Here is a 27,145-nt window from a genome sequence, read left to right on the forward strand (position 1 = left end):
GCTCAGTGGGCCCTGGTTGCTTGTGGAGCCTGGGTCTTGACAATGGGAATGGAAGTCCGCCACATCCAGCCAACCAGCTGCCACCCTATGCCCTGCTTCCCATGCCCACAGGCCCACCACTAAGCTGGCGGGTGACAGCAGTGCAGCAATGGCCACCTCTTCATGCCACAGGTGTTTCCCAGGAAGCGTGAGTGTCTGTGTCCTGATTAAATGACCAAGAGTCTGGAGACGGGGTCTCGTGACACATCCTCCACTTCATAGTCTCTACTAACTATAGAGCTGACCTGGAAAACAGAACTGAGAAACACTGGGAATTCCCCCCCGGAACCACCTGCACTGTTGCTAAGTAAAATTATTAAATAGCTCGAATATATCTTTACAGTCAAATGCTCACCTAGAGCTCAAAAGTGCACTCGAGTGACCAACCAAACACTGCGCAGCCTGAAAAGCAAGCGACTCTAAAAAGCACAGGTTAGAAACACCATGTGAATGAGGTCGAACAACATCCGGGGAAGATCGGAATGGCAAAGCAGGTTTGAGAACCAACAACTGGTAAGCAGGGTGGTGGGTTTCAGGCGGTGGTTGAATTTTACTAGTGAATGTTCTAAAGGAAAGAGACAGTGGTCTTCATGACTCACACTGGGCTTATCATTTGATAAATTATGTTTTAAAGATTTCCTTTGTTTTTAATCATGTGTGCATGTGTATGTCTGTGCAGCTGTGCATGTGTGATGCAGGTCCCCACAGACTCCAGAAGAGGGCGCTGGATCCTCTGGTACTTGAGTTCCAGGTGTGGTGCTGAGAGCCCAAACTGGGTCCTGGAGGACAGCAGGGAACACTTGCCGCCACCCCGCTGTCTCTCCAGTCTCCTGGTGTCTGCTGTTTTATACTCAAGTTGGGTACTGATAACTTTGCTTTTAACTTTGGGGAAAAGAAGTAATGAGACTGGACTGAACACTGCCTGGAGACTTAAAGGAAGCTAATCAGCCTAAATGTGATCTTTCTATGCCTAAGCAATGATGGCAGCACTAGAGGTCAGATAAAGTCATGAAACCCTGGAGGAGCAAGTAACAAGTTAGCAGTTTAATTCCCTCTACCAAAGACACATTCAGGAAATGGCTTGCATGGTGAGGAGGGCCCGTGCCTGTTCAGCAGCCAAACGCAGAGCATCACTAACCGGGTTGTGTAAACCGCAAACCTCCCAGCTGTGTGGGTTGGCGGAGGAGGTCCCAGCAGGGTTCCCGTCTGAGCTCATTACCACTCCAGTTCAGCACGGGCACTGATTTCTGCTTGTTTCCTTTCCCTCCCCGAACGGCTGCATGTTGTTCTTAAGAAGCTTCTCTGATTATCTTCTGAGCATTGTGATGGCCTCTGCAAATGGGAACAGCTGTGCAAGGCACACACATAAGCAGGAAGTATGGTAATTTGGGGGGAGCGGTAAATGAGGCCAGTTTCACACGTTCTCGTGACTATAAAATAGCACATCCAAGTTTCAGTCAATTGCGATTGCTGTCTGGAAGGCAGGGCGGTGAGAAGCACTAAGGTCACGTGTTCATAGGAGGTTGGATGAAGCACGGGAACCTGCGAGGTGAGGGAAAATGGAAATAGAGAAAATAAAGATGGAGCAGGTGGCCAGCAAAAGAAGGGAAAAGAAAAGAGACAGTGTGTGGGTATCCCCTACCTGAAAGGAGCCAGATCATCCCTCTGATCACCTTAGAATTCAGCAGACTCCACAGTGTGGTGACAGCACAGATCACTAGCTGCCGCCATCACTGCTGATGATAGTGTGATCCTGTGGCCATCACTGCTGATGATAGTGTGATCCTGTGGCCATCACTACTGATGATAGTGTGATCCTGTGGCAGCTCCCATTGCCAGTCTTTGCTTTACTAAAGGGAGCGTAATAAGGATATTGCTTTTATCATTTATCATTATCTTCATGCCCATTTTAAAGTTCTTTTTTCCCCAACATAATAGTTTCATTGATTCTTTGAGGATTTCACATCATACACCCCCATCACATTTCCTTCCCAGTACTTGCCCATCTGCAGAGACTCACAGAGGTTTCCTAGTGAGAACTTTCTCAGGGTCCAAGAATCTTAAGTTTGCTTTCCCCAGCAGGGCTGCATAAGGGGATGATTTGACCACGGGCGTGGTTACCAGGTGTTTGGAAGGGTCTGCACTTGGCTGTGCAGTTGCTTTGATCTAGCAAGGAGGAGGTCTTTGGCCTCGCCCCTTGGCATTGTTATAAAAAGCTCTTTTGAAGAGACAGAAGGGGCCAGTGGGTTTTGATCCAGGTCCTCCTGAAGCTATCCTGTGTTTCTGTCTTTCTCCTCTTTGCTATCTTTCTATCTAAAAGTTTCTTATCCCTCTCTCCTCCTCATAGGAACATTTTTAAAAAGTGGGAGCTGGCCTCCCACACCTGTCCACCTCCCCAACCCTTGTACCTGCCCCAGCCAAAAAAAAAAAAAAAAAAAATGTCCAATTTGTGTTATCTATAGACTCACTGGAGCGAGGTCAGACTCTCAGTGGCCTGCCCCTCCCTATCTTCATCCAGTTATTGAGAAGGTTGTATTCTGCACTTGGCTAGCCTCACACTGCTAGAAGACAGAGGGACATCGTATATGGGCCCCTGAAGAGCTTAAATCTGTAAACACTTGGGGTTTGCACTAAATAAGTGGGCAAAGATTTTATGGACTTAAATTCTAGCAGGAGACAGACAGAGCGAACTGCATACACAATAAATATGTAGTGTAGAATGTCGTATAGGCCCAAAGTGATAAACAGTACGGAAGAAAGTTGTGCAGGGCAATAAGATGAGGGTGGTACAGTGGGAGATTTTGGAGTTGGGTGTACTGGGGTAGTGGTAGACCTCACTGAGAAGGCTTCCCCTTGCTCTGCAGTTATCTCATTTGACTGGCCTCTCTTCAGTTACACGGCCATGATTTCCTCCTCCAATTGTAATAATGATCATACAGGTCCCTAGGGGACGTTGTTAAACTGAGGTCCTGATGCAGGAAGTCTCCGAGCACCTGCACTTGTAATAAGCTCCCGGGGGATGCAGGAGCCACTGGTGGTCACATCCGAGTTGGACTGGTGAGGCTCAGTGGAGCTGTAGTCACACCTGGTTGCTTCTCTCTCCGTCCTTTATACGGCCATCCCGTGTGTTCGAGGAAGTTCTCCATAAATACGTTGCCGATGCGAACTGAAAAAAAGCCGCATAACATAGGAGATGTCAAATCATGCTAATGAATAACTGGGCTGTGATGATTGACTGGCTTAAGGGGTCCCTTTCAGAAGCGGAGCCTCGTCACAATTACGTTCGTTTGCGCTTTACTGTAATAACATTTAAACCGTACAGAATTAATTTAGTCTTAAATGGGGATGTCATTAGTGCCCCTGAAAGATTTCTTGTCCTGGAATTTTTAATGAATTCATCATGAATTTGAATTTGTTCTATCTATAGCCTCAGGGCTGGTCCCATGCTTAGAAAATGACCCATCTAGTCTAATTTGATGGGCACCGGGAATGGGCCATCTGCTCAAAAATAATTCTTACTCTGATTCCAGAAAATTCACCATCAGAGCTTAACTTAATAAATCAACAAATAATCTGATGGATAATTAAAGTCAGTAAATATTTACAAAATACTTACGACTTGCCAAGAACTGTAGACTGCAGAAAGATGGATGACCCAGTTTCCGCCTGCAAGGACCTTCATCAGGCTGTGAAGACGAAAAGTGCGTGTTCAGAGATGCGGAGATGACACAGAGCGTCCTCGGTGGGTGGCTTTTTTTCAATCTCTAGGCAGTTCCACTGGGGAGGGGATGTAATGATGTCTCCCGTGTCTGCAGGCCTTTGGAGTTTGACAGGGGATGTTGCTCACTGTGTTCTGACTGGGTCCCTTCCAATGAGCCTGTTTCATTATCTAGGAGGATATTAATATCCTCCTGCTCTTCCTCCTGCCCGTGTAGCTCTGAGACCTACGGAAATAACATCGCAAAAGCACTTCAGACACCGTATCATGCCTAGAGCAGACGTTAGGGCTGACTCCCACTCCCTTGACTGGTACACCACGCTGAGGGCATCACTTCTTCCCTCAACAAACCCTTAAGGACACTCTCCCAGAGTCGGGTCAGATGTGAGGGGATATAGGACAAATTGAACCCTGGCCCTCTCTTCTCAGGATTCTGCAGGTCACCTAGAGATGTAAATATTTGCAATCTATTCAGGCAGGACAAAGGTCAGGGCAAGACTCCAGGAGAAAGCTGAAAACAAGCAAGAGGGTCAGAGATTCTCCTGGACAGGGACAATGGACCCTGGGGGAAGTGTGAGGGGGGGTTGGGGAACAGCACAGTCACAGAGGAGAAGCCAAAGGGGATGAGGAGAGGAGAGCAGTTGAAGCCTGGAGAGCTGACGGGGATTTTGTCATTCCTTACAGAGATGATTACAACCGGAGGCCACCAGCTGAGAGAGGCTGGAAACAGAGATGCCACAGGAGCCACTGAAGTGAGGCTGAAGCATGCTGAGGGAGGGGTCAAAAGTACAAGGCACTAGGCTCTCAGCCCTGGGAGATCTGTGCCTTTGTTTGTTGTCTTGGTGACAGGGATTGGACCTAGCCCCTGAAGTGTGCAAGGCAAGCTGTACCTCTCTGGGCTATATCTCCCCAGCCCTCTTTTGACTTTTCTGATTTTAAGACAGAATCAAAGTTTCCTAGGCTAGCCTTGAACTTCACTCTGTAGTCCAGGCAGGCCTTGATCTTTCGATCTTCCCATCTCAGCCTTCCAAGTAGCTGGGATTACCAGCCACCAGACTGAATAGGAACTAAGGAAGAAGGAACTGTGAATGGGTACTGTTCTTCTGGGTTCCACCCAGACCCACACCAGAGCCACAGGCAAAGCGCCTAGGCTTGAAGTCAGTCACATTCCATGTCCTTGGGTCTCACATGACGATGTTGCAAAGGAAAAGAGGGCCAGAGCTAGTAGCTGGAAGGTGTTCCCATGAGAAGGCAGGGGAGGTCCTGGCCCCTTTGAATATGCAAGACCAGCAAGAGGCACCTTATCCTGCCAGGAGCACCAAGGCTGCCTAGCTGGGTTCTGCATCTGAGTGGGGCCAGGTCACATGAGCTCACTCCGAGCTTTGCTCTAAAACCAGTCCCCCTGTGCTGCTGACTGGATTTCCTGGGTCCCTTGAATTCCTTGTAATTTTCATTTGTTTTTCTGCCTTGAGTCTTGGGCTTCACCCTTATTGCATTCTCTGCCTACACGTGTGGAATATTGTACTGGGTCTTTAAAATTAACCCCAAATCAAGCCTTCCTGCACTGGCTGCTCCTTGGTTGATCACTCCTTCTCCTCAATTCTTCACTGTTAAACTTCATGAAAGTCAATCTTTGGAGCTGGAGAGATGGGTTGGTGGTGAAGAGCCCTTGCTACTCTTGCAGACAACCCAAGTTCAGTTCCCAGCACCCACATCAGACATCTCACAATCTCTATAAATCTAGTTCCAGAGGATCTGATACCCTCTTCTGGCACCTGCACTGGTGTGGTGAAAATACATACACTCAGATGCACACACAAGTGCTCATAGACTACCCCCTCTTTTAAAGTTAGTCTTCTTTCCTTATTTCTCCTTTCTTACCACCAGCTCATGCCATTGTAAAAGCAACTTTGAGTCTATCATGGTGGAGGATGCCTGTGACTCCAGCATCCCTGTCATGGTGGAGGATGCCTGTGACTCCAGCATCCCTGTCATGGTGGGGGATACCTGTGACTCCAGCATCCCTGTCATGGTGGAGGATGCCTGTGACTCCAGCATCCCTGTCATGGTGGAGGATGCCTGTGACTCCAGCATCCCTGTCATGGTGGGGGATGCCTGTGACTCCAGCATCCCTGTCATGGTGGGGGATGCCTGTGACTCCAGCATCCCCGTCATGGTGGGGGATGCCTGTGACTCCAGCATCCCTGTCATGGTGGGGGATGCCTGTGACTCCAGCATCCCTGTCATGGTGGAGGATGCCTGTGACTCCAGCATCCCTGTCATGGTGGGGGATGCCTGTGACTCCAGCATCCCTGTCATGGTGGGGGATGCCTGTGACTCCAGCATCCCTGTCATGGTGGAGGATGCCTGTGACTCCAGCATCCCTGTCATGGTGGAGGATGCCTGTGACTCCAGCATCCCTGTCATGGTGGGGGATGCCTGTGACTCCAGCATCCCTGTCATGGTGGGGGATACCTGTGACTCCAGCATCCCTGTCATGGTGGAGGATGCCTGTGACTCCAGCATCCCTGTCATGGTGGAGGATGCCTGTGACTCCAGCATCCCTGTCATGGTGGGGGATACCTATGATCCCATTTTATCTGTCATACCGGGGAATGCCTGTGACCCCAGCATCAGAGAGATTGAGTCAGGTTCCAAACCAGCCTGAGCTACATATTGAGATCCCATGTCAAAAAGAAAAACAAAAAATAGCATTAAAAAGTTTGTTTTCTTAATTATAAGCTTGATTCATAATTACTATAGAAATTTGGAGAACATAGAAAAATACTTTTATATTACCCACAAGCCCACAGTGAAGAGATAACTACTAAATACTCATATCTTAGCAGGCTTCCCTCTGAGTTTCTTTGTCTATTGGGTTAGATGACTAGATGGCAGGTAGATGGATATATGTATAAATAGACATACACACAGCTAGAGTCATTCTAATTTTTGATTTTTATAAGTTTGGCTCATTCAGAATATAGTTTTATACTTATATTTAAGCCCCAAATATGGCTTAAAATAATATTGTAATCTTAGGGGTTTAAATGTTCTCCATCATGTTAATGGTTAAATAGAATTTCATGTTTGATACCCTGTATTGAACATTGACATAGGTTTCTCCACCCCCTCACAATTATAGTGTTATAAACAGCTTTCTGTCAAAATCTTCCTCTATACAACATGCCTAGAAATGAAATCCTAGGATAAGAGCTGTGCATTTTAAAGCTCTTGACATGTGGTGACACTAGTTTACTCAGTTGTCCCTGGATGTCCTTGAAAGTGTGGTTTGGGAGAGTGTCTCAGTTGGTAGAATGAGGCCTGCCTGCCAAGCGTGGATCCCTAGGTTTTATGTCTAGCACCACATAAACTGGGCATGGTGGTGTATACCCATAATCCCAATACTCAGAGGTGAAGTCCAGAGGATGAGAGGTTCAAGGTCATCCTCAGATACACAGGAAGTTTGGGACCAGTCTGGAATACAGGAGACCCTGTCTCATTAATTAATTAATTAGTTAGTTAGTTAGTTAATGTAAAAAGATACCCTTGGGAGATTGGTCCCAGGAACCTCCAATTCCAAAACCCAGAAATACTCAAGTGTGCTATGGAAAATGCCATTGTGATGGCTAACTTTAAGCTATCATCTTGATTGGATGTGAAATCAACTAACATGTCAGCCAATGTAATAAACTCCCTTTGTAGTATATACTCATCCTATATGTTCTGTTCTTTTAGAACCCTGATTAGCACAGACAGCACTTGATATAACATAGGCAAATTTTCCACACTTAAAATCACCAGTCGATCACATATACCACCTAACACAATGCACTGCTAGGTAAATACCTATTGCTGTGTCTTATTTAGCAAATCATGACAAGGGAAAAAAAGGTCCGTACATGTTTATTATATACCCAATTTATTGCCGCATACTGTGGTTGAGGCCACAAGCGTGGGAGCCACACAAGTGGAGACCCAGCTGTGTCTGTGAGCCATGTTTTAAGACACACTTCACCAACACTAGCTTCCTCCCCTCCTTCTCTTCTCCCTTTTCAGCCTAGCTTCGCTCTTTTTAACTCTGCCAGAATCAAAATCTCTTCTCTCCACATCTCCTATCTTCTGATTCTTAAGTCCCCAAGTCCCCAGTCAGGGTCCTCTTGGTCTCTGCAGTATCAGTCGGTCACATCTCCCCTCACTCCTCCTTTAGCGCTCTAATTCTTCACAGCTCTGCTTCCCTCTGGTCATTGCTCCCCCATGCTGACTGCTCACGGACTCCCCAGGTCCTGGTTCTTTATGAATATGTAAGTGGGTCATGAAGAAGAAACACCGCTGTGGGCAGTGCCCCCTCTGGGCAGGTGGACCTGAGCTGTCTACAGAAGAAAGCTGAGAAAGCCATGGGGAGCAAGCCAGGACGCAGGGGTTCTTCACGGTCTCTGCTTGAGTTCCTGCCTCCAGGTTCCTGCCCTGACTTCCCTCAGTGATGACTGGTGACCCAGAAGTTATAGCTGGATGAATCCTTTCCTCCCCTGTGTTGGATTTGGTTAGCATTTCATCACAGCAATAAAGAGCAGACTGCAGTAACCGCCCAGGGAAACGGTGACCTAAACTGGAGAGAGACGGAGGACCACACACACGAGAAAGAGACACACAGGAGAGAGAGAGACACACAGAGAGAGAGATTGAGCCATTGAGATTAATTTGGAGGAGGGGGTCCACTTTGGAGGAGGGTGTGTACTTGACCAAGAAAAGGAAGAGATGATGGACACACCACACCTTCCTGATGCTCTGGAGCTGATCCTGTCTTAGCGGTCATCTTGGTAGAATGCCCTTGCAGCCATACCCTGGTTCTGGGCCTGCCACTAACTTTCTGGGCCGAGTCACTTTCTCTGGCCTGAATGCTGGTTTTCCTGTCGCAGCAACCAAGGTGGAAAGGGTACAGGCAATGCCTTCCTGGCCGTGACTAGTGGCCTCACCTTTTTGCTCCAACCCCAGGGTGGGTCAAATTCTGGTCCAGGATCAGGTCTTATTTTCCTCTGTTGAGCTGTAATCCATAGAAATACAAATAACAAAACTGCATCCACCATACCAGGCAATTCTGCCAAGTCCCTGGCAAGCTTCTATTAGAACATCAGAACAGTAGCATCAATGTTATCTGGAGCCAGAGAGGCTAGGATCCTCTGCTCTCTCTTTCTCCCCCTCGACCCATCACCCCCCAGCATTTTTTACACCAGAAGACACCAGTATTTAGAAATCATCACTGTCATCCGAAGAACATCCAACAGCCTTCAACATCTTAATGGAAAGACAGTTATCAGTATGATCACAGATCAAGAGTTCAGCTTCCTTATGGGGTGTCAACTCCTCAATGTCCATCATGGGCCCATGGAAACAGTAGAGACCTATCATTTGAGAGTTACTGATTGTGCTATAGTCTCTCTGTGAGGACTGAGGAACAGGAGTGAGTCACTCAGCAGGCAAAGTGCAGCTGTTTGTTTTTATCGGGAAGATTGCATGTTTGGGAGGACTGCAAGGTTCTTGGGTTCACATTTGTAAACATGAGAACTATATATCTATTTTTATAGGTATTTATTTATGCTTCAGTCATTCTGGTCCACGGACAGTTCTGGATGCTGGATGAGCCCTTACCTCAGCAGACAAGGTGGCAGGAAAATGTAAGTGTTGTGTGCACTCGTGTGTGTGTGTGTGTGTGTGTGTGTGTGTGTGTGTGTGTGTGTGTGCAGGAGAGGACTTCAAGTGTCCTGCTAGAGGTCTCTTAATGGACTTGAAGCTAGGCTGGTTGGTGTTCAGCAAACCCAGCGACCGTCCATCGTCTCCGCCCCCCACAGCCCTATAGTTGTGGGTACACACATCCACACCCAGCTTTTGCGTGGGTTCTGGAGACCCGGATGTGGACCCCAAAGTGTAAAATGCTGTAAAATAGATCTAATCGACTATTAGTCTGTGATGAAATGTTACACAACTATAAACTATCAACCATTTGCAAAAAGATGTTGTGGTTCACTCCTGTAATCCAAGTCCAGGAGAGCTATCCTTGGCTATATAGTGAGCTCCAGGCCAGCCTGGGTGGCAGAGTGAAAATGTCTCAAAATATTAAAAAGAAATTATTTGAGCCACTAAAAAGTAGAAATATTTTTTAATCTGAGTAGAATTATGCCACGAATGCTCCAAGACTCCACATTTTAGCATGCCTTCAATACACATATCATATTTCCATTAATAACTGTTCTAGGTTGGCATCTTTGTTTATCTTCTTGCTTTCTGCTGAAGGTTAAAGCATTGTGCACACATAAATACTGATTTCTCTACTAGCTTTTTAGAATGATATAATGTCTTATTAGTTTTTAGAGAATTTCATACGGCATACAATGCATTTTGATCGTATTTACCCACACTACTCCACTGTAACTCTCTCCAGATTCACCCTCCCCTCACCACTGCTCCCAACTTCGTGTCTTTTCTTTCTTTCTTTCTTTCTTTCTTTCTTTCTTTCTTTCTTTCTCTCTCTCTCTCTCTCTCTCTCTCTCTCTCTCTCTCTCTCTCTCTCTTCCTTCCTTCCTTCCTTCCTTTCTTTCTTTCTTTCTCTTTCTTTCTTTCTTTCTTTCTTTCTTTCTTCCTTCCTTTCTTCCTTCCTTCCTTCCTTCCTTTCTTTCTTTCTTTCTTTCTTTCTTTCTTTCTTTCTTTCTCTCCTCTATATATTTGTCCCAATCCAGTTTGTGTAACCCACGGACTCACTGGTGTGGGGCCATCAACCTACTAGGGGCCATAACCTTAAAGAAAAGCGACTCTTCTCCCAAAGGCTGTTAACTGTCACTAGCTCCTCAGCGAGAGGTGGGGACACATGAGCTCCCCGGTCCTCCTTGTTGGAATGTTGACGGCTTGCTCTTTGCAGGTTTTGTACAGACAATCACGCCTACTGAGAGTTCATGAGTGGAGAGGTTCTGTTATGTCCAGAAGACACCGTTTCACTCCAGGTCACCCTAACCCTTAGCTTTTACAATCATTTCTTCCCCTTTCAAGATGTTCCCTGAGCCTTGTGAGAACAGAATGTAGAATAGATGTCCCATTCATGACTGAGCACTTCACAAATACTTAATCTCTGCTGTGAGCTTCTGCACAAAGGAACTTCTTCAGTGAGGTCTGAGAGCTACACTAATCTATGGGTATAGAGATACGAACTTAGAGGGCTATTTGATACTATGTCTCTTTAGAAAAAAAAGAAGTGAGTTTATCACTGGAGCCTATCAACTCCCCAACCATGGGTTTTCAACCAGATTTACAGTAGTAAGTGTAAATTTCCTCCTCCTGTCTTAATCTAATCAGAAAGCAGTTGGTTACCCCTAAAACATTTGTACCACTATCACATCCATGAGCATCTCTTGCCATGCTAGTATTTATTGTAGCTTGTAAGATTCATGGCTGGGTAAGATTGCTTATAATCCTTTTACCCCAAAAGCCTGCATAGCTCCCTTTAATACTACAGAAGCCTAGCCAACAGGGAGGAAGCTTCCTGGTCAGTACCAATTTGATTTCTCCAAATCCTGTGACTGAAGTGCATGGTTTCATCGGCAATGAGGTCTTGCTGTCAATCTCTGATAGGCAAATGATAGCATGACAATAGCTTGTACAATACTAAATTTTTCAAAGCTGTGGAAGACAGATGAAGCAATGACAAGAACACTTGGAGATGTTAATTAATTAACTTAAAGTAGATTGGATGGTTTGTTGGAGCAGTAAGAATCATGTCAGTGCTGTAGGGATGGACCAGGTTCTTAGGCAGCCTCCTAATCCAAGCCATGGCTGTTACAGGAGAGATACCAGAGCCTGTTGGAGAAGAAAACAGCTAGAGTCTTCTACTGCAGCAGGACCTGGGGTGGGCAGGAGGATGAGGTACATAAAACTTTTGCCCAGTCGTCTGTCACTCAGAGGTACAACCAGAAAACAACCATCTGGAACCCACTGTCACTTCTGGTGCCTGATATGGATAGATAGGAAATCAGTTGACCACGCAACCCAGAAAGTGTGCAAGGATAGGAATCAGAAGCAGACCCCCCCCCCAAAGGAGGCCCATGCAAATGAGTAGACAAAGAGGAGATGGCCTGAGAAGAGTCAGCCTGGTACTCTGGAGTCTGGGTTCCAGCTGTGGCAGTGGACAGCACACTCGTGTCTGGAGCTGTGGGAAATCTGAATGCTTTTCTAATGAGTGCCTTGGCTTTGTTTTGTCTTCAGTTTTGGTTGGTTGGTTTGTCTTTACATGAGTTTCTTTGAAGGTAAGGATGTGAGTTCTTTTTATGCATTAGTAAAAACTGTCCCCTAGGGGTTGTCCTTCCATCACTCATTAAGATTGACTTCAGGTACCACATTGTCCCTATATCTGGAGGAAACTAAAAAGAGGGACCCAAAAAGCAGAATCTTCAAAGAAAGGCATGTGGTCTCAAAGGTTACTAGCCACAGAAACACTCAAGCTTATGCTGGGCGGTGGTGGTGCACCCCTTTAATCCCAGCAGAGACAGAGGCAGGCAAATCACTGAGTTTGAGTGAGGCCAGCCTGGTCCAGGATGGCCAGCACTACAGAGAAACCCTGTCTTGAACAAACAAAAACAGACAAACAAAAGAAAAAGTCATGCTCTAGGGGAGTTTGGACTTCAGAAGATACCATCACCTTCTGATGCTTGTGAGATGGAGACAACATACCCAAATTGGTGGTCCTGATTTTAGCTAAGTGGCCAGCCACATACTAACATAGTGGCTCACTCAGGTATTAACAATGTGTTTGGGCTGATTTGCTTATGGGTGGGGGCAGTTCCAGGTCCTCCACCCCCTCAATGCTTCAGTAGCAGCTTTTTTATTTACCCCTCCCGTACAGAGACCTCCGATGACAGGCATGTGTCAGGCTCAGTGGCTATGTTAGTGCAGAAGAGACACCCTCCCTTCAGGAGTTTCTGGAAAGCAGAGGGTTCCGACTCCAAAGAGTTGTGCATGTGCCATACACTCCATCAGGGAACACAGCTGAAAAGGAACTTTCTAGGGACCCGAGAGTCTATATTGGCCCAACTACCTGGGTTTTCTCCTTTTGCTTTGCTCCAAGTGCCAAACCCCTCTCCCTCATCCTTCCTATCATATCTGCAATGGCAATGGTTGCTGCCACCATACCTCAGGGACGGAGAAGTTCTATCTCTGTGTAACTGATGGTACATGCCTGAACCCGAGCTGTCCATTAGTTTAATTCTCCAACTATATGTGAGTAGAATTAGTTCAATAGAGGGTCTGAAATCTTCATTTAATTTTTCTGTATGAGCTTAAAAACCAAGCAGCAGAAAACATCTCTCATCTCACAGAACCCTGCTGTTTTGTTCAGAACACATTTTACTCCATCTGTTGATGGAATCCAGTTTAGTATCAGGACTGAGGTATGCTAGTGGGCAGATGTTGCATTTCAAATGAAATGCCATGAAAAATGTAAAAACGGTTCATTCCTTGTTTTCCCGCTGCTTATACAGTGATTGCACAATATTTGAATGTTTGATGAAATATATTATTAAGTTCTGTAAGCAAAATTAAGTTCAGCTTTTTAATGTGGTGGAAGAAAATATAAGATTACAACTGTGGTTCTAATTACAGTCCTGTTGAACAGTGCTGGTCTCCAGCCTGGCCCACAATGGGAGTCAGCGATCTTCCAGAATCTACATCACTCGGAAAATGTCAGATTTGCGCCTGTGAGATGGCTCAGCGGATGAAAATGTGTGCCACTCAGATCTGCCAACCTGAGTTCAATCTCCTGACCCCATGGTGGAAGGAAAGAATCAATGCCTGAAAGTTGTGCTCTGACCTCTACATGCATACTGTGGCATGTTCACACCTGTACATGTACACACACACACACACACACACACACACACACACACACACACACTCATCATTATCATCATCATAACAAAAAGGCAATGGCTCCATTTCCTGCCTTCTTCTCCTGTCTGTCCCAAACCCCATGCTTACAGACTTGCTGGGTGCTATTGAGCCCTGCCAGTGACTGGCCTGGAGCAACAGATAGAAAGGGCTTCTATTCCATTATCATTCCTCCCTAAAGAAAGGATGCCCATGGCTGGGCTCCCATCTGAGACTTCAGAAGTCTCCACTGTCTCTCCTACATCCCTACAGAGGATATAGATGACATTCCCTAAGATCAAACTCCCACCAGGGTGTCCTGATGTCTGGGGCAACTACTTTAATGCAGGAAACATCTTTAGTCCCTTTTCTATTGGGAACCTACAGACATATTGTTTCTGTGGATATAAACACAGACTTAAGAGCCACTGGAGTGGGGGTAGCTGTTAACATGAGGTAGATGGGATCTGAGACAAGAGGAGAAATGTGACTAGAAAAAGATGATAGGATGGAGGCAGATCCAGGATTTGAGGACCCCAAAGTTTACACACTTGTAAGAAATATATGGGAGGAAAATAATGTACAAATGTTTTATATTTTTTAATTTTACAAAAAATATTATTTTGTGGATATATTGGCAAAATTCCCTCTATTGCTTTAGAAGGAGCTGTTGGTGGGGGTTACTCATTAGCTGGGGTCACCAATGACACAGGGGATCCTATCACCACCGGCAGCAACAGGGAACTTGTTATTAATGCCAGTTCTCAAGGCCCAAGCCAGAATTACTGATCAGAAACTCCTAACCTTAGTTCCATCAGACTCCAAGAGACAACGACATCCACTCAGGCTTGAGAATCGCAACGCAGAGGTTAAATATGTGGATTCTGGGGAAAGACCCCAGAAGCTGGAAGCATAGTTTTGCCCAGTTTTGAACTTACATTCTTGCTCACCTTGGCAAATCATTCAACCACGGTAGGTCTCAGTTTCAGCATCTTTAAAATGGGACAACAGAACTGACCTCAAAAAGTCATTGAGTAGGTAATGCATGAAGAATTGAGTTCCCATCCTTCCTCCTGTGCTTAGGGAGTTTCATGTTGTTATTTAGGAGGCTGTTGAATGTAGTGGGGAAGGTGGGGGAGGGGCAGGTGTTGCAGAGGGAAAGCTATCCATACAATCACAGAGGAGCTTGAAGGCAGCCTTGGCCTTCTTCTTGAAGACCAACTGTATGGCTGCTCTAGCTTGGATCTGTTCTCCAGAGGCCCAGTCCTGAAAGGCTTGGTCCCCCACATGGTGATAGCGGAAGGTGGTACAGTCTCTAAGAAGCGATGCCTAGTGGGAAGTCTTCGGGTCTTTGAAAGGAACAAGGAGACTCTAGCCCTTCCTCTTCCTCTCTTTTCACTTCCGGGAGGGGGGGGCTGCTCCTCTGTGTGCTCCCACCATGAGGCGCTGTGCTGCCATGGGCTCAAAAGCAGTAGGGTCAACCAAGCATGGCTGGAGGTTCTGAAACTGCAAGTTCCTTCCAGGCTGATTCTCTCAGTGTTTGTTACAAGTGGAAGGCTCACCTAACAGTGGCCTTAAACTGGTTTTCCTTTCCTAGCAGCAGGTGGAGGAGCCCTATGATAGCATCTTGTATCACTCCTGTGGTTAGTACTGTCGACATGACAGGATCTCAGATCGTTACCCATGATCCTACTCTGGTTTGGGAGCTCCCCAGTCCTTGGTCTCTTATTCAGAGGATTGGAATAAGGACTCACGTATCTACAAAATAGCAAGGATAGTTTATTCAAAGCAATGTGATGGACCAGGTCAGATATATAGTCAAGAGTCACCAGGGTCACATGAGTGAAGACCCTCAAGGGCTCCTGGTTATTGTTTGTGGCTTCCTTTTATGGGATTCAAGAGAAGGGGAGCATGAGTAGTTTTTTATGTTGATTGGCAGATTAAGTTATATAACCTTTTTTCTACTCCATATGTCCCTTCCCATGATGCATCTGATTTTAATCATATTCATGCCAAATACGATGGCGATAGGAGATCTCTCTAAAAGTTCGGTTAGAGTACAGAGTTTGTTTTATTGCTCATCCACCCAAAACCATTCTAGGCTGGATCCCACTCCCACCCCACCCCCAACAGATTTAATAGAATCTGTCTGAGTTTGATGGTCATTAAGGGAAGAGAGACTTATTCCATTGTCCAGAGAGAGACGTTTGTGGAGCTTGATGCACATGGGGGTGCTAGGTTGCTAACAGGTTGCTAAGTGCACTGTTTGGAGTGGGGTTGTGTGTACAGGATGTGTAGGTAAAGGTCTGAGGCTGCCAAGAGCATTATTACAAGAGGAGTGTGCACAGTCCAAGCCAGGCAGAGTCCCAGGAAGCTAAGCTGTTCCCTGCGCTTGTTTGCCTTGGAATCACAAGCCTCCAGCAAGGCACACCTCGAAGGGACTTTTTGGATGAGGTTTAACCTTTGACCCAGCCTGTGAGGGATTATCTTGATTAGGTTTTTTGAGGTGCGGCTTCGCTAGTCCACAGTCTGAGGTCTAGATAGAATAAAAATGAAAAAAATGAGCTAGACTCAAACATTCATCACTTTCTGTTTCTTGACGAGGGGTGCAAGGTGACCGGCTGCCTCAAGCTCCTGCCGCCATGGATTCTTCATCAAGATGGACTACACCTTTCAACTCTGACCGCAAATACATCCTACTTGCTCTTGTTACTTTTCTTCAGGGCATTTCACCACAGCAAGAGAAGAACCAAGACAATTCCTGTGACCAAATCCCCGAGAAAAGCAACTTAAGAGGAGGAAAGATTCCCTTTGGCTCATGCTTTTGGACTGTTCAGTTGATGGTCGCTTGGTCCTCGTGTGCTTGGGTGAAACTGCATGGTGGCAGGAGTGTGTGGGAGAGGCTGTTCCTAACCACTTGGTGAGCAGGAAGCAGTGAAAAGGTGCTACGGAAAGATACCATGCAAGACCCAGCTTCCAAGGATCGTGACCTACAAATAGGTCCAGTCTCCTCCCTTTCCCCACCTCCCTATAATGCCACTGTATTAGGAATCCATCAAAGGACCGATTCATTGATTAGGCTGATCTCTCAAGACATAAATATCCTGGAATACCAGAGGCGTGGGGTGCTGCACTAATGTCCTAAACACTTTTCAATTCGGTCACACCGATATGATATGCTCCTTCTGGGATGGCTGACCAATGACTCTCTTTTTTCTGGACTTGGGCCTGAAGGGTGTTCTAAGCTGATAAAACCAAATAGAGAATGCAGTGGAATTTTTTCCTTTGGGGATTCACACAGTGGGAGTTAAGGGTCCCCTTCTAGAGGACTGGTCTCACACATCCCATACTTCCTAAGTGGGCATGCCATGTCATGGAGCCACTGCAGCCTGGGCCTGGGGTTGGCATCTCAGAGCTCTGGGGGTCGGTCCTACATGGTGGTCACTCTGGAAATAGTAAAGAAAGAAAAAACTGGAAAAGTAGAGGGGGGATGGGGAACTGGTCAACCACCTACCTTTGGGTTATGTAGCTGATTTATAACCTGGTTTTTGAACTTGAGGTCATACTCAGGGTCATATTCCAACTAATACCTTCAATTGTGAACTTTCAAGTCTGGTAGCAGAGAGTAAGATTTGGGACAGGGACTGTCTTTCACCATCTTTCCCATTGCAAAGCCTTCAAACTTCTCTTTTACGTGAGGGGGCTCGGCATGGAATGCTCCATTCAAAGACATTGACAATCCCAAAAGGCCCATTTAGTGTCTGAAAGACTATCTAGTACAGATGAATGTCTAAATGTGGTTAAATCAGAAAAGCAGACAAGCCAGGGACATGTGCATGACATATTAATTTCCAGCCTGCTTCTGCTCGTCATTGAGCTCATGAGGTTTGTGACATGCTTGTGTTGTGTCTGTCACCCGGCTGCAATTTACAGTGTTCCCTGGAATCTGGCTTTGGGTTGACTGAAGCAGAAAGAGATTCATGATGACAACCTTTGTGGCTGTGGGCATCTCTAGCCCCATCGATGAGGATATTGATGTGAAAATGAATTGGAAAGAAAACAAGAGCAAAGAATATCTCTTCTCTGGGATGAACAGAAAGGCCAGCATGAAAGGCAAGACGTTGCTGCCAGCGTGGGGACTGTCGCAGGCCTGTTTTCAGCCTTCTGACCCTCTACTCCCTTCAGAGGTGGGAGACTCTGCTTGATTACAGTGCGATCATGCCTGTCAGACCTCCAGCCCTGAGTGACCAGGTTAACTAGTGTGCTCATAGGAGAGGCTAAATGTCAGGTGGTCATCCATCTAAGCAAGGCAAGACAGGGAGAGAGGAGAGAGGAGATAAGAACGGCCACCTTACATCCTCACCCCTTAATAGGATGGGCTTTCATGGCCTGGTGTCTCCAGGCCCCTCTCCTGGACACCACAACTATCATTCTTGTTGATCCCCACTTTCTCCAAACACCAGACATGAGTCTCAGCACGGCTACCTGGATTTCGAGTGTGTTCATGGTCTCACCCTGTCCCAAAACTCCGTGGGAGCTGAGACTTGACACTCCAGGTCAAGACCCTGTCCTACTCTGTACCTGTTGCCTGGGTTGTTGTTGTTGTTATTTTAATGTGGGGAAAACACCCAGATTTGAATATGGAAGAAACCCAAGACCTCTGAGGTGGGAAGAGTCTCTATCCTCTGTTTCCAGAAAGAAAACAGAAGCTTCTAGAAAAAGAAAGTCAGGGCCTGGGTGAGGTGCCGGCCAGCATCCTGCCAGAAAGTGCCGGAACAGAGCTGTTGCAGGGGCCGACAGTGTTCATGCTTCCTGGCTTTGCCTGATGAGACCACAGCAGCACCATAGAGAGTACAAAGGTTGTGAACGGACTAGAGGATTGCAGTCACAGCCAACAGGTGGCTGAGACAGGAAGGAGGCCCCTGGCCCCACACACTCCCCCCTGCCCCTCATCACTGTGCTTTGCCTCCCGGATCCTGCCTCCTCTTCAAAGGTGAAGTGGGAAAAGCAAAGGCATGTTCACTGGGTTCCGCGGATTGAACTGTATGTGTTTTCTTAGTGGATTTAATCTCAGCCAAACCTCGTTTTCAAGATGCTGACAGGTACAGAGTTTGGGTAACGGGTTTGAATGCTGAGTGTTCCCCGGGGTTCGCATGCTGAAGCCTTAGTTCCTAGGGCAGGGCTATTGGGAAGTGGTTGAACCTGAAAGAGGTGGGGCTGAGTGGGAGGTCTTCCGGTCATGGGGACATGACTTCACAGGGAATTATGGCGTCCCACGCATGTTCTCCCTGCCCCCCTCTCTTCTCTTTCCTCTCCCCTCTTGCCTTTCTTCTTTCTCTTCCTTCCCCTTTCTTCTCTCCTCTCTTCCTCCTCTCTCTCCTCTCTCCTTCTCTCTTTTGCTCACCAGAACTGAGCCATCGCAGACACCAAGCCTTTGAACTTCCAAAGCTATGAGCACACTAAGATTTTTCTCCTTGTAAGGTAATTGCCTCAAGCATTTTAGTATAGTAACACTAGTCAACTCATACACGTAACTTGTTCCGGGTCACACAGGGTGCAAGGTAAGAAGGGAACCCACTCACGGACAATCTGGACCCAAAGTGAAGTTTCTTAAACTTGTTCTATGGTCTAAAGTTCTCACCTGTGACCCTGGAGCCGGAGCATCAGCATGACCTGGGAGTTTGTTAGACACAAAAACCCTGGCCATATACACCTGCAATTCCACACAGGAAGGAGAAGCAAGGTCATCTTCCAACGTTTAGCAAGTTCAAGGTTGGCCTGGGCTACAGGAGACCCAGCCTCAAAACAAAACAACAACAAAACACCTTTAACTCCAGCACTGAGGAGGCAGAGGCAGGTGGATCTCTTCGAGTTCCAGGCCAACCTGGTGTACAAAGCGAGTTCTAGGACAGCCAGGGCTGTTACACAGAGAAATCCTGTCTCAGTAAACAAACAAACAAACAAACAAAACAAACCCCCTTCGCTCCAGAGACTCTGGGTTTGGGCTATTGGTATATTCTCGAGTGCTCTGGGGATTCTGAGTCCACTGAAGTTTGGGAAACACTACCTGCATCATTTCCAGTAAACCCGGGGTCTCATTTCCTCACACGTCTACATGAAATTGACTACAGCTGATAGCATCTTATTTGGGAGGGCATTGGAAGGAAATTGATGGAGAATATTGATGTGGAGGTGAAGCGGGGCTGGATGGGAACGCAGGGGCCTCCTGATTCCTCCTTCCGGTTAAAGAAGAGAACCACAGGCGCCAGGGAGAAACTCCGGTCTCAGACTGGCATCTTCCTGCCCCTTGCCTTTGACCTGCTTATGCAAAATGCCTTCTTAAAGCCTCGATTAGGTTGCCGGCTCCAAGGCAGGGCCTCGGCTATTAATAATGCAGGCCTGCACAAACGCCTGGGCGCTCATCTTACTTTTATTATGCTTTTTTCATTCACATGCACACACACACACACACACACACACACACACACACACACACACACACACACACACGCAAGCAAGTCTCATACTTGAATTAGCCTTTCCATTTTCCAGGTCTATTTCTGGAACTTTATAAGCCAAACTAGTACTTCTCAGAGCTGTTCTGTGAGTCAGCACAGCTGTGCTCTGCACAATTCACGAGGGACATTCACAGATGCAGCCTTACCTGGCTCCTGGAGTTGTGTGACTCTGATGCTGGTGGGTGTTCCTGCCCCTCAGGACCTGCCTCCTGCGGGCAGCTTCCCTGTCTTCCTTCCTAATTGGCATCGCTTCATCCAGGTCATTCACTCCATCATTCCAAGGCTGCCCCTACTTCACACTTTGCCCAGGTCGAAGGGCTGCCTCTTCCTGCTTCCCCTTCCCCAAGGACCCTTCAGGCTACACAATCCTATACTTTCCTGCTTGGAGATCCAAGGACACTGGGTTTTCAAGATCAGGATCGGAGTCCCCTGTGAGCTGCCCCATCCTTAACTGTCCTAAACTCCTCTAAGTGAATGAGGAAAGGGAGAGTCTTCTGGATGAAGTCTAGCATAGTCAGGAAATGGGTTCTCATGAAAAGCCAAGGCCTTGTGTCTTTGTTTAAACAGAGTGAATTTGAGAATAGCCTGGGAGGGGCATCTCTGGCTTTAGACAGGGGGTGGAGGGGAGGCACAATGACCTTGGCTGACTGTGCCAGCAGGCTGTGAGCCTGGTGAGGGGCTGAGTAGGTGGAAGGAGGCAACCTGATGGGCTGAAGCCACACCCTAAAGGCTGTTGTCTCCCTGCCAGAAGGCTTCCTGCTCACAGGACCCTTTCCATCTCTGTTTCTTGCATGTGCACAGTTTGTGAGCATTCTGATTGCTTTTGGAATGAGATCAAAATCCCCACTGTGAATGAAACTCAGCCTTCACCCAGCACCAGAAACTCTAAAGCCCATGCTCAGTCAAGTGTCCGGTTCATGGGCCTCGTGCAGAGTGTTTGCTCCAGTTCTGAGGGTCAAGTACTTCCCCTCATTGAGTTCTCCAAGACATGGAGCCCAACAAGCACTTTCAGAGAACACGCCTCCAGTGGCTACCTCTCCCTCCCTGAGAGGAAAAGAATCCACCACATAGAACTGTGTCCTGTGTTTGGCTGTTCTGAACCAAGGTTCATCATTGCACACACACACACACACACACACACACACACACACACACACACACACCACTGCTCCCCCCACTCTCCTTTAAAATAATGAATCTTAAGATTTTAAGGAAATGAGACACTAGGCTTGTTGGAAGATGCACTGGGTAGTGAGTTCCCAACTGTTCAGGGCTCAGGATCCCCTAGAGTGCTTAGGGAAACATGGATGTGTTGTTCTCAGAGTTTTCAGATTGCAGAGGTATAGGATAGGACCAGGGGTTATCATTTCCTCCAAACCCCAAGTCATGCTGACTCAGTGGGTGGGTCCAGTCCACACTGTGAAACTGTCAAAACTGCTAGAACAGAAAGCTCACAACACTGGCCTTTGCTCCAGAGTGCAGCTGCGAATCCCCGTTGCTCTCCTTACTCCCGAGACCTGGAGTGAGATAGTTGCATTAGTCAGCGGACTGTGTGTTCCTGCACTGTGGATTATGCATTGTGAAAATAATGATAACTGCATCTGCCCCGGGGGACTTCGTGTGAGCTGGCCAGCTTTTCTAGGAAGCACCAGACAGAGCATTTTCTAGGCTCTGAGGGCTCGAACAGTCTCTGTAGCAGCCATTCAACGGCGCCACCTTAGGATAGCAGCCACAGTCCTCGGAAATGCAGGGCTGGCCATGCTCCAGAGGCAAAAATAGACCAAGAGCAGGGTTCAGACCGTGGCATGGGGATGCCAACTCCTGATTTAGCAGAAACCAGATGTCTGTGAGAGTCAGCTTGCTGCTAAGAGCTGTCTAAAGAGCGAAGCGGCCACTGCCCAGTCTGTGTGGTGTCAACATAAAAGCCGAGCAATCACCTCAAAGAGAATAAGAAGGATTTTTACTCTAGAGCCAAATATGCGTGACCACGGCCCAAGGACACAGTTTCAGGTTAGCTCAAATCCCACGTTCTAACATGGTGACAGCTTCAGGAAGTTTTTATAGATATAGAACAAAGCTATAAATCAAGGCACGTTTCAAACTCATTGGTGGAGACATCAGGCGGTGGGCTATCCCAGAGTGGGACAACCTCTGCTATAGGCCTTAGATGCTGTCCGAGGACTATTGTGTGATATTTGGTTTTATGTTTTGGCAAATAAAGCTTGCCTGGAGATCAGAGGGCAGAGCTAGTCACCAGTTAACCATTGAGCCTGGCAGTGGTGGTGCCCATCTTTAATCTCAACCCTTCTGGGGGGCTTACAACTTTGATCCCAGCACAGTCGGGAGGTGGAGACAGGATCTTGGCCCGCATTCGGTCAGAGGGTCTGGAGAGGTAAGAAGTCACTGGTGGCCGCTCCTCCGCTTCTCTGATCTTTCAGGTTATTACCCCAATATTTGACTCCTGGTTTTTATTGATAAGACTAAATAGATTCACACTTCAGAGGACATTTCTAGCCTTTGGGTTGGTAGAGGCCAGGGGGTATGCTAGCACATTCTAAAAGGACTGCGTGAGACTGAATGGGCCCACACCGCAGCATGAACACTTTAGGGTCAGGAAATAGATGAGTGACTGGATGAAGAGAGAACTGGGCATTGCTGAGGAGGTGGCATCCTCTGGCCAGGTCCAGCACCGTAATCCACTCAGCCAGCATTCCATATTAGTTGCACTTCACTCTGGGCCTCAGGAAAAGCCAACATTTAGTGGGTACATATTCCTGTGCACCCAGGGTGGCTAATTTTATGTGTCTATTTGGCTGGGACTTGGGGCCGGGGACCAAACATTTAACCATTCTGGGTGTTTCTCTAAAGGTAGTTTTCTATGAGTTTAGCATTTAAATTGATACAGTGAGTGGACCAGAGGGCAGGCTCCTGAATAGGTGGGCCTTGTGGTTTCAGTTGAAGGCCTAAATAGACAATTGACCCTCCTGGGAGTCAGAGGGAATGTCACTTGCCTCGGGCCTTGAGACAGCAGTGTTTTTCTTCGCCTTCAAACATGGAGAACCTAATTTATAAACCAAATGTTTTCATAGAATAAGGAAATAAGGCAAGAGAGTCTTACTTAGGCTTAAGTGTGAGAGTTTGGGCAAGACCCCCTAGAAATGATTGCTGGGTTGGAACTTGTGAGGCATGGTATACGGTACATGAATTACCCCAGACAAAGGCAGAGCATGGACCTCAGGGGCATGTCTCAGGATAAGGGGCTCAGTCTGGATGGGGTGATGGCTAGGGAAAGTGCACACAGTTTGATGAAGAGGCTACATCCTGAGGTGTGGGGAGACAGGGTAAGGAAGGCGGGCCACAGCCTGGGACTCAGGGAAGACCATGCAGGGGCTCAGACAGTTAGTGGGAGAAGCAGATGTGGACTCAGGGAGATGAATCCCACCACTTCCAAATGCACAGCCACAGGAGAAGCCAGAGAGCAAAGACCTCCATCTTGTATGTGTGTATATGGGTACCCATGTGAGCACATCTGTGGTGTGCACAGGCCAGGGAGCAACATCACATGTCTTCCTCGTTGTAGAACATTATTTCAAGGTGTGTTACTTTTTTGTATGCTCTGGAACATTTGTTTAGTGATGCAAAGATGTGTTTGATTAAATAAAATTCACCTGTGGTCAGGAGGCTGAGTCAGCAATAACTGACAGGAAGTCGTAGGCAGGAGCCAGGTGAGAAAGGGATTTTAAGGAGGGCCGAGGAGAAGCATGAGGCCTTTTTGGAGGACGTGAGCAAGGAGAGGAGGTGATCTACTTGCTATTCAGCCTCTCTGAAGAGCAGAATTCCACCTTAACCTTTGAATCTTGAGTTCTTTAGAGGGATAGAGATTTAGATAAGGTCCTTTGGTAGCTTTGCAAGAGTTGGAGCCTGAGGGGAACAGAACCGCAGCTGGTAGTGGCGGAGTTGCAGTTGCTGATTCGGACAGCCATGACTTAAAAGGCAACAACAATTATTAAAAGGACAACACTTCCTGGGTCACACTCTCCAATGTACTTTTTGAGACAGAATCTCCGCACTTAATATGGAACTCACCAGTTTGGCTAGGCTGGCTTGTGACAGAGGCCCAGGGCAGAGCCTATCACGTCTTCCTCAGTACTTGGACCTGAACATGGAGAGACCTGTGCTTGGAGAGCAAACACTCTACCAACCGAGCCATCCCCCAGCCCTACGACCTTCTCTTCTTTCCCTCCCTGCAGTCCTGGCTCTTATGTCCCCCTGGTCAAACACAGTGGGAAGTCACTGCTCTGACCCAGTGAGGTAGAGAACACCAAAGTTAAACATCAGGAGACAGGGGGAACAGAGGGCCACAGTAGAGGCTGGTTTCCACAGCTTACGATTCATACCCATCCTGTGAAAAACAGACAAAGCATTCACCTTTCTCTCGGTGTCCCCCAAAACATCATCTCATTACTTCCCCAAAGCCAACTCAGATTCCAGGATCTTGTCATCTGCTTTAGTGTGGACAAGGCTCCTTGCTGCTCCTCCAGCAGTTTCTCTCAATCCTGACACCCTGAAGCACGGGGGTTAGCCGTTCATGCACTCCCCACCCCAGCATACAGCGGTGAGGCCAGGCAGGCGATGCTGAAGAACCACTGCTGTTCACAATGGTAACAGTAACGAGGGAGTCACAGCACAGAGGAATTCTGAAGTCCGCTCAGTACGAGTGGGAATTCTCTGCTGGGACTTGACACCTGGGACTCACTCTCAGTGAAGCTTGATGTCCCTTCATCTTGTTGGACAAGTAGCTTCTGTTTACAGTGTCCAAAAGTTTGAGGGTTCAAAGACCTTTTCAAATTTTGTGTTCTCTTTGTGCCAATCAATCCCAGTGTGTCTGTCAGCGTTAACTCCCGAAGTCTGGCAACTCCACCTCATCTGCATTCATTTGGTTACTTACGAAGGAGTCAGAGAACGGAACAAAGACCCTGATCCTAGATACGTGTGTCTGCATGTGTGTGCATGTGTGTATGTAGAGCCATGCTCTGGGCAAGGGGTGGAGGCTGTGTTGTGTGTATCCATGTGGTGCATGTGTGCATCTGTATCCAGAGGTGTGTGTTTATGTGTGTGAATATGTGTGTAGGTGCATGCATGCATGTAAATACATGTATGTGTGTATGTATAGGAGCGCTTGCATGTGTTGAGTGTGTGTGTATGTGTGTGTGTAGCTCCTACTCACTTGGTGTCCTTCCTTCAGGGAAGAAGCTGTGCATGGGCAGGCACAGTTGTGTGATAAGGAAAGAGGGTGAAGAAGTGCAGCGCACAGGGAAACATTTCCATAGGTTCAGCTGCAGAGAGTGTGTGCATGTGTGAGCAGCGGCGGGCTGCGAATAGAGCGCATGAACAGGACCTTTGCTGTAGAAACATGAACTCTCGTGAGAACTCTTTTCCATCAGAAAGTTGAGGACAAAGTTTAAGAAAATGTGGTACATATACACAATGGAGTACTACTCAGCAGAAAAAAAAACAATGACAGCATGAAATTTGCAGGCAAATGGATGGAACTAGAAAAAATCATCCTGAGTGAGGTAACCCAAACCCAGAAGGACAAACATGGTATGTACTCACTCATAAGTGGATTCTAGATATAAAGCAGAGAACAATCAGGCTGCAACCCACAGAACCAGGGAGGCTATATGGCAGGGGAGACCCTAGGATGACTGTGACTTATAATAAGTTTTGGTTTTACTCAATTACTGAGCAAGCCTCAATGAAACATTTCACTATTAAGATAAGACTTCATACTGTATCAAGCTGATAATAGAAAAATAAATAAATTTTAAAAAATCAAAAAAAAAAAAAAAAAGAAAAGAAAGTTGAGGACAGCCTGGGCTACATAACAAGTTCTAGGCAAGTTGGGGTACATATAGAGACGTCTCAAAATGAATAAACAACATTTTGCAGTAGTGTAATTTACGTATGTGTATAATTTTAAAAACAACGTAAAGTCTCAACTGAGATTAAGAATAAATGGTTTATATTAAATGCCGTGTCAACGTGTTCACCCACAGCTGCACCAGAAGACACAGTGACTGAGAGAGTGTAACCCTCGGTGGGGCTGCAAGCGTGACAGCCACGTCGTGTGCTGGCAACTCAAACAGCAGTGTGGCCAGCACTGCTGAGAATTCCTAAAACTCGGGGATATTTCAGACAAAATAAATTGCAAAGCCTTCCTTGATTTCCAGAACTGTGATGATCCTCGAGTTTTAGCTTGTGAAAATGAAAAAGGGAGAAAACTTTGTGTTTATGTATAAAATAGAATATGGTAAAGATTTAGTTAATTAAGGGCCAGAGAGATGGCCCAATGGCTAAGAGCACTTGCTGCTCTTGCAGAGAACCAAGTTTGGTTCCCAGCACCCACATCAGAAGGCTCACAACCACCTGTAACTCTAGTGCCACAGGTTCAATATCCTCCTCTGGCTTTTGTAGACACCTGCACACACACACACACACACACACACACACACACACACACACACATCCATACATATAATAAAAATCCAAAGATCTCAAACAATTTTCATTTAGTTCCTTAAAACCAATTTTCCACCTACCATTTGTCTGTTAGGACATTCCAAATGGTGCAGGTTGTGGGCTAATTCTACTGTGACTTCCGGAGCTGCTGGCATTTCCTCCTGCCCAGTGCATGACAAACAAGGCAGGAGCCCCTCTCCTGATCAATATGGTCCCAGAGTCTTCCAAGGTTCCAAAAGCTTTCCTGGGGTGATAAGAGACTCCCATGCCCAGGCCCTATCCCACAACCAAACAGAGAATTACTACGCAATGGTGTCTTACGGGCTTGTAGTTTGGTTGATAGAGTGCATGCCTTACAATCACGGAGCTTCCACCACTGCATACAACCACGTGTGGTAGCATGCACAAGCCTATAATTCTAGCACAACAGAGTCCTTGTTTC

At 46.9% G+C, this 27,145-nt stretch overlaps 1 long non-coding RNA gene across 2 annotated transcripts; it reads right to left on the minus strand.

Annotated features, from left to right (window-relative positions):
- Positions 1-1,063: 1,063 nt before the first annotated feature.
- LOC128107161 (uncharacterized) lies at positions 1,064-27,145 on the minus strand. Of its 2 annotated transcripts, XR_008216988.1 has the most exons (5): positions 26,784-27,145; positions 3,656-3,983; positions 3,033-3,205; positions 1,682-1,889; positions 1,064-1,581 (listed from the first exon to the last, which is right to left on the minus strand). It is a non-coding gene; the product is annotated as an uncharacterized LOC128107161 (long non-coding RNA). The 2 variants fall into 2 exon arrangements; XR_008216987.1 differs by having other exon boundaries at positions 1,064-1,889.

This window comes from Peromyscus californicus, unplaced genomic scaffold (assembly GCF_007827085.1).
Source record: "Peromyscus californicus insignis strain IS unplaced genomic scaffold, ASM782708v3 Scaffold_12__1_contigs__length_115047231, whole genome shotgun sequence".
NCBI classification, from domain to species: domain Eukaryota; kingdom Metazoa; phylum Chordata; class Mammalia; order Rodentia; family Cricetidae; genus Peromyscus; species Peromyscus californicus.